This window comes from Eulemur rufifrons, chromosome 15 (genome assembly GCF_041146395.1).
Source record: "Eulemur rufifrons isolate Redbay chromosome 15, OSU_ERuf_1, whole genome shotgun sequence".
Taxonomy (NCBI): Eukaryota; Metazoa; Chordata; class Mammalia; order Primates; family Lemuridae; genus Eulemur; species Eulemur rufifrons.
In genome coordinates, this window is record NC_090997.1 from 31585181 (window position 1) to 31593842 (window position 8662).

Consider the following 8662-nt stretch of genomic DNA (forward strand, 5'->3'; position numbering starts at 1 on the left):
AAAAAGAAGAAAAGAAAAAAGAAATGGATATAAAACAGATGACATGGAGAAATGAGGCTTAGAAGAAACATGTTTTAAAAATTTATTACCAAAAATTATTTGAAAATCAAATTTTTTTATGTCATATGAGGAATTTACCCCTCTTATAACTTAAAAAATAGATAACTATGTCTTCTATGGGGCATAATTGTTGAAAGCAGTTTGTTTTTGAAATCTGTTAAATTTTTTTAAGTACACACATGCACATAGCTAAACTAGGTGTTAGAAATGCTGCAAGCTGTTTGTCAGAATTTAGAGTCTTGTCAGATTCCCCTATTATTTTCAGATGTTCGTTTACCAGTGGTAGCTTCAGAAGCAAGGGAAAAGTTTGATCATTTATAATTGTATTTGACTTAGTTAAATAAAAAGTGTTTGGTTAAGGGCTCTTTGTCCTTGAGGATAATGGACCAAAACCTAGGGATACAATAGTTTGTAATCATGAAACCAACTTACATTCAAATCTTTTCCTGAAAGAAAAAATAGAGATATCTTTATTGATCTGGGAATGTTGGTGTATCTAAGAACAGAGTAAATAAAAAATAATAATTTTAAATTTTATTTATTCAATTCTCATTCTCTTCCAAAATTTTGTTTGGTTCAATGTTATGAATAGGAAAAGGAACATTTTGAGATAGAACAAAAATTTGCTTAGCTCTTTCATAAAGATCTTAACAATTATGAAATTACTAAAATGTTTAAGAAAGTAATGCCAAAATACACTTGATTTATTTGTATTAAAAAACAAACTAGAGGCACAATCGTGGACTTCTTCTTATGTAATTTTAAAGGTTTATTTTAAATAGTATCAATTAAATGTAAATAAGGTGAATTTAACGGTCTGTCAAATAACCTGAATGTTTAGTTCAATTCACGAGCAATTAAAAGGTATATAAAGTACAATTGCTTAGAGAGAGAAAAATATTCAAATAGCGATAATACTTCTTAAAAAATAGAGAATGATCAGCAGAAGTCTAATGAAGGTTTATGAATCATATTTTTCAAATGGCCATTTGAGTAGCATGACTCATGTGATAGGCTCCCTCCTTGGCCTCTTTCCACAGTAAACCAAAAATTAGTGGTGAAAATCATGTGAGAAGGAAACATATCAGGTGGTTATAAATCCTAACATATAAACATGATTTGCATCACTATGTATGCAAGACTCTAAAACTTGTAGGTATTTTGATTAGGATGAAGGACAGGTTTAAAAATCACTAGTGATACTTTCATAGTTTCACTCCAATGAAGTGGAAATGAGCTATCTTTTAAAATTTTTCTTAACATCTTTATTTTTTGCCAGTCTGATTTTATGTATTTCCTGATCTGTGAGCTCTGATATGTGAAGCTTATTTCTATGGTTCTAAGGAAACTTTCAAGCTTAATGATTTTCACCATTATGGCTCAGTAATATAATTTATCCTATTTCCCCTACTGTGGCAATACTGAATTAAACCATTAAACCAATTTATCTGTTTTCTAACACCTGGCTTACTTTTCTTAATTCTATGATTTTATTTTCATATATACACACACATATAGTATATATGTATATTATACTATTATACGTGTATATATACTTACAAATCAATATACCTACAAATTTACATATATAGCTGCTATATATGTATATATACCTACTATACATGCCTTCAAACGTGTATATATATTTTCTCCCTCTCTCTCCACACACACATACACACGCACACCCCCTACACAAAAATCTGCAGAAAAATGACATCTTCACATATTCAAAGGGATCCCAAAGGGTTCAAAAGCCAAGATTTGTAGCACCATTCCATGGAAAGATATACGATTTAAAATCACAAAAGACTTTTGTGAAGCTCAGACAAACCAAGCCGCACAAACCTGTATACGTGAGCATGATTAGAAGGGGGAGGGGGCAGGCTCTCTTAATTAACTTTATATAAAACTCCTGAACTGAAAGTGAAAAATGAAACATAAATGATACCCTTTTTAGCTCAACTATGAAAAAGCCAATTATTTACCTGTGAATGTATGCCACATACAATAATACTTTGAAGACACTTCTTCATAATCAGAAGTGAGAAAACTCTTAAGCATCTGCATCCAACCGTCACCGTGTCAGAAACTGCTGGTAAAACATAAACCTTTCAGGCGTTATTCCCAGCTCTGAGGCGACACTGCTGTAATTAAGGAAAACCTGTGCATGAGTTGGCGGAGTACTGTCTTGCGGAGTCCTCCGTCCTCGTGGAGTGGGAGGGTCACACTGGGAGAGACTAATAAGGGCAGAGATGCGTCCCCCTTCCCCACTCGCAGGGATCTAACTCCGGCCACTCGTCCGCGGTGCCGCAGCCCCGTCCGGACCCCACTGCGCCTCCGAGGGGCTCACACACAAATTCAAGGTAAGCCGCGCAGCTTTGCCACGGGCCCTTTCCCTCGCTCTCCCGCACACATGCCGGGTCTATGTCATCTGCTCATGTTTCTGGTCATTTGCGTGCGTCTGCTTTTCAAGTTCTCACTGGGCTGTACGTGTAAATATGATTAGGTGGATAAATCATGCACACCTGCAATTACACATTCCCATAGGTACCTCAGTGATGGGACCAAAAACGCTTGGCGCGATACGGCCACTTCAATACGCTACATAGAATGTAGTTGGTTTTCCTATGTTCACATAATGCAGGCGGTATGCGCTACACTTTAGTTCAAGGTGGGTTTTTTGGCTACGTGTGTTTGTGAAGCAGAACTATGAGCACGGCTGATGCGGAGAACAGACACCAAACACATACGAAAAAATGTCCGTGGGGTTAAAGGCACAAAACAAACTCGATACAAATTCATGGTCTTAGACCTTCCTCTTTTTTTCCACCCCCTGTGGAGACTATGTTTCCCCCCCCCCCCGGAAGCGCGGGAGAGGGGCAGTTAAGGGGAGTAAGCTAAGAGACGCGGGGTTCCGGTGCCTTGCTCTCCGGCCGGGGGTTACCTATTCGGACATGCGGGTTTTTCTCCCGAGTGCGGCTGCCTGGGGGCGGCGCGGGCGCGGGCGCGGGCCGGGATCCCGGGACTCCAGCCACCCGTTGTCCCGGAGCGTCCAGCCCTGCTCCTTAATTACCCTGCAGCATGCGCAGCGCGGCCGGACCCCGCGCCGCCGCCGTCCCCGCAGTCCTCGCTGCCGCGGCCGCCGCTGTCGCCGCTGCCGCCGCTGCAGGAACTTCCCGGTCAGGGCGCCGGGAGAACGCGGCCCCCGCCTCCGCCTCCGCCTCCGCCGCCTGGGCTGTGAGGCTCCAGCCGCCACCGCCGTGAGCGCGCCGGCGCTGCCGCCAACCCGGCCGTGAGAAGGGGGGCGGCGCCGCGCAGCCCGGCTAGGGCGCTGCAGGGTCCCGAGGAAGTTTGTTGGCCCGGAACCAAGCACGCCGTCGGGCCGCTAGCTCATTGTGAGCAGGTAGGCGTGCAAGCGAGACGCCTTGTAGGTGACAGAGGGAGCGAGACGCAGGAGAGTGGCTGGGCAGAGGAGCTGGTGGACAGGCCGGGTTATACAGGAGCCCCAGAGGCGCTCCACTGGGCGAGAAGGTGAAAAGGAAGAAGGTACCAGAATACATTGCAGCCTCAGGGGACAGTGCACTGGAGAGCAAAAAGAGGAGGGCCCAGAATGCTGAAAATGCATAGTTTTAATAGAACAATCCAGGAGAGAGGCAGTGAGTGACTGTGAGCCACAGCTTGAGGGTGGGAGATGGTGGGAGGGTAAAGGAAATACATTGCGCTGCCTCCTCCCACCTCCAATTCCAAGACTGCTTAGGCCCATCTTCTGCTTGGAGGAGAAGTTTGAGGAGGAACAAGATGTGAAGATGATCACAGCGCTGGAGAGGCATTTACATCTGCCTACAAATGGCGGGGATAAAATAAAAGCACTCCAATACCCACCCTTCATCCCCACCAAAAAAAGAGAGAATGCTGATGTCTCTCCTCCTGCCCAAATGAAGCACTACTGTAATTCCTTAAGAAAGTAAAGAAAAGAAAAACACCCCCGCTCAGATGCGTGGACTTTCAGTATCTCCTTGTGGTGAGTGGGGTGAAACCTGTAGGATCCCGTCTAAGCAGAGTGATCTCTGATATGTGCCTGCAAATGAGGAGCTGAGATGTTTCGGTGTTTGGATGGTGCAAAACATGCAGAAACGCCCCTTCCTAAGGAGGGCTGATAGGGTTCTTTGGGTAGGAATATCTCTTCAGGGTGAAAAAGAGGAGGGTGACCCCCAGGGGTGGAAAAAATCTATTCTCTCCCTAGGGGATAGAATATGGAGAAATAACTGGCGGGTGCTTCCATGAGGTTTTGTCCAGCCTGAGTTCTCAAAGTGGTAAGGAAATGAAGTGGAGTTTCCTGGGAATGGAAGGAGCCTGAAATCGAAATGGACAAGTCTGAGAAAGAGCAAAAAGGTAAAAGAAAACCAAATGTGATTATTATCACAATTGGGACACCATCTCTGTATCTGAATCATTCTCATCCAAAGAAACCATCCAAAACAGATGGGAGCTGATGGTATTTTCCAGAAATGGAAATTTTCCATCTACTTTCCATTTAATCTCTCCTGCTGCAATTTTAGTTCATTTTCTCCAGCAGGCAAAAATGCCAAGTGAGTACACAGAGTGGATGGTTCTAGAGGCAGAGGAAGATACAGAGTTAGAAACTATGGTGGTGTAGTTAATTGGCATCATAAATGCCAATTCAAATGAAGAATAAAAAATAAATAGATATACAAAGAAGCAGGGCTATAGAGATGCTAATATAGAACCCTGAAAAGATGCTGAAAAAAACCAGAATGAATGGGACCAGAGCTGGGTTATCCGAGGCAGACCATATTGAGGATGTATATCTTACCCAGGCAGAGAATAACTAGGCTTAGCAGAAGAGAGCCAGTAGGGAGGGCATTCCAGCCAGAAGGAATGGTATGTGTGAAGGCTTAGAGGTGGGAGTGAGCAGTCATGTGCCTGGTAAGACAGAGAATCCAAGCGGGGGTGAAATCTGAGATGAGGAGAGCAGATAGCATCTGCCAAGGAGAGATTGGAAAGGAGAGTCTAAGAGGTAATGGGCTTTTTGGGTGTTATTTTATAGGTCACTAGTATGATAATCAGGTGAGGAAGTTGCATGTTGAATTTGATAGAAAGATGGTCAATACAGAGTGGACAATTAGGCCTGTGTTATCCATGCATAGGTTGTGAAGCACAAAGTGTTTCTGTCCTCCTGTCTTTGAGAAAAGTCAAAGATAATTGTGAGGTTGTTAGATTATTAGATCAGAAAGTTGGTAGAGCCCTTCAGAGGGAAAAATTAGGAAGAGGGAATGAATTTGAAAAAATATACTACATATTAATTTAAAATTTTAGGTGACTTTGGATCATTGAGATAGATATCTATCTATCTATCTATCTTTGGGAAGCAGAACTAGAGAATTGTAATCAGAAAAATAACATAGGTTCATTGTGATGGTTGAAATTGAGAAAAGTTGATGGAAACAACTCTAGTTCAGAGAACTGAGTCAATAAAACAGACAGGTTGTTGAGAATGGAGAGAATGAGTTAAGTATGCTCAAGGGGAACCTGAAGTTTAAGACCCTCTGGCAATAAGTACTAGTTTTGAAGTGACAGGAGAAACACCATAGAACTTTGGAGAAATGTGATAGAATTGGTCAGTTTTAGAGAAGTACAAACATTAGGAACCAGGGAATATGTTTTCTGTGGAGGCAGAGACCAACTTCAATAGTATTATTTTTGTCTCACCAAGTAACTGAAATTCTATTCGCTGAGCCTTCTTTTGGTAGTTTTTCCTATATTTCTCTAGAATTATTTACTTTATACATATCCTTCTACAAATGTTAAGTCCATATCTAGATATATTCCTTGGTAGTTCCCAACCTTTCATTTGTTTGATTTTAGTCCAAATACATTGCCTTAGACTAAATTCATCCTAAAAATTGATCACACAAAGACCTACTAAACGTCAAGTTTGAAGAAGACACAGATGAATAAAATGCAATCTTTTTCTTCCAAGATGTTCAATACAGAGAGGAGACAGAACGTAAATGGGTTATTACAATGTAGTATAGACTCTGCTGAAGCAGAAGTGGGTACTGAGTTCTGCTGGATCACAAGGCAGTGACTAATGAACTCTGCTTGGGCTGTTTCTCACAGAATTCATGAAGAACATGGCATTTGAAATACACGTTGAAAGTAGAGTGAATATTCCCCAGATGGAAGAGAATTGGACAGACATTGCAGCAGCCAAAAAAGCATGTGCAAAGCCTGGCATGTTTTTGGAATTGTAAATAATTTGATGGAGGAGAGTTTGTTTGGAAGGAGATATTCAAGACACGAGTCTGGGAAGATGAGTGCCTTCCCACTTGAGTGCCTCACTTCGGAGTAGACAAGGAAAAGCACCAGAAATTTTTGAGCAGGGCACTAACGTGATTAGATCTTTGGTTTAGAAATAGAATTCTTAAGTAGTCAGGAGATGGAAGTAAAAGGAACAAGACCGGAAGAAAGGAGTCTAATTAGGAGTCTGTTGCAATTTTCCAGATTAGAAATGGTAAGGATGTGAACTAAGGCAGTTTTGGTGAGGATGAGAAAGTTGGTATGGATTAAAAAGACATTTTACAAGCAAATTTGATAGACTTTGATAAAGAAAGATTTATTATGGGTGAAGAAGGAATTCTAGATGATTTTGCAGTTTCTAAACTTGGGTTCCTAAGTTAATTATGATGCCTGTAATTAAAATATGGAAGTTAAGAGGTTTCTGTACAATATACTGAGGGCAGAAACTTTGCCTCAATTGCAAAAGATATCTGCAAACTTACTTCAATTTCCTTATTCCAGTCAATGATAAAACTGTGAAAAAAATGCTAGATCTAGTCCTAAACTCTTACTGGCTTGGATTTTTAACACTATAGGTGTGGTTTTTCAGCTGGTTTTCTCTAATAATTTATAGACTCTACTATAGCTTCACTAAAGATACATTCTAAAGATTTGTGAAAGAACAGATGTATAACACCTGTTGTTTTTGCTTATTTACACAATGTGTCACTTCGTAACAGTATGACCAGATTTTCCTGGTAGAGTTAAGTATAGGCACTCTGAGGGTGGTCAAGAAGCTTTGATTTAAAAATTGATGCCCTACTTAGTCACACAGCATTTCTCTTTATAATAAATGCTCTGAAAACATGGGTTCTTTAAGTCGTTTAACAAATTAAACCTACTGCTTTGAAAGTTGAAATGTTGTGTTGCTCATTCAACAACCTATGTAAAGCAAGTTAGTACTCCTTTTCCATTTTCTTCTCTTTTTCTCTTCTTTAACTTTGCTTTTTCATATGGTTTTCTATTTTGGTGTTGGCTCTAACACTCTGACCGTATACCTAATACCAAATTTCAAAGATGTAGAAAGAGCATTATAAAATGTTAGATGGTATAACAGTAAAATTATTCATGTTCCACAGGCAGATTTGATTTGGCTTACTCAAAAGCTTGTTCTGAGAAGCCCTGACCATCTTATCCAGCAAGCCCACTGTTCCATCATCCTATCTATTTATTCGGCTATTCTTTACTTTCTTGTGTCTGTCTCTCAAGGATGTGTATGTTTTTTATTTTTTGGTCTCTCTGCCCAGAGTGACACTAGCATCTTCCCCTACTTTGTTCCCTGCTGTATCCCAATGACTGGCACTTAGTAGAAACCTCACCCTATCAATAGGATAAAGATTCCCAATGTACAATTAATGTTAATGATTAAAGTTCCCTAATGTTCCTTTGTGTACTTTTTGTGTTTTTTATACACAAATATAGATTGACAAGAAATTTTTAAAAACCCTATATCCTAATTCCAATATTCTTAGTCTTGATAGTTGCCTTATAGATTTCAAGAGCTGGATTAAGGAAGTTGAAGGGTCAATGATTTCTTTTTATTCCCTTACCCAACCAGTGTCCAAAATTATTCCAGTTGGCAAAGGATGGTAAGAATAATGGGTTGGGGTAGAGGTCAGGGCCAGGCCTTCAGATATACATTATCTTTTTGTGGTCATGGCAATGAGAAATAAATTATAGGCAGGACTGTCTGGTTGATTTTAAAGAGTTTACAGACTCCATAAATGTTGTTTGCTCAAGACTACCAGTGTGGGGGCACACTTACCATTATTGACTTTGGCACTTTGTAGCACTGGGGAGCTATCTGGGGTCTGGTTAGAATCTTGATAGAAAATAATGGAAAATTTCAGAGGTGGTGTGTAGGAATGTGATAGGTCTGTCCCAAATCCTGATAGTAAACATCATGATTTAATAGCAAAAGCTTCTTAGTCAAGTGGACCTGGATTGAATGTCAGGCTCTGGGATTCCTCTATAAGCTTTAGTGTTTCTTGTCTATACAATGGGAACCTGTCTTCACTACCACTGTTAGGTCTATGCAAGAGGGTCCCTACTTTGAGCCCTGCATTTTAGAGGTAGGGCTTCTAAGTAGTGCATTTACATTTATCCTTGCTCTGGATGTGCACTTGCTCTCAGGGTTAAGAGTCTACAGAGCTAAGGATACCTGTTGCATTAGGGATTAAGTTTCCAAAACATGGAATTTGGGGGACACATCCAAACCATAGCAACAATATTCTCTATATAC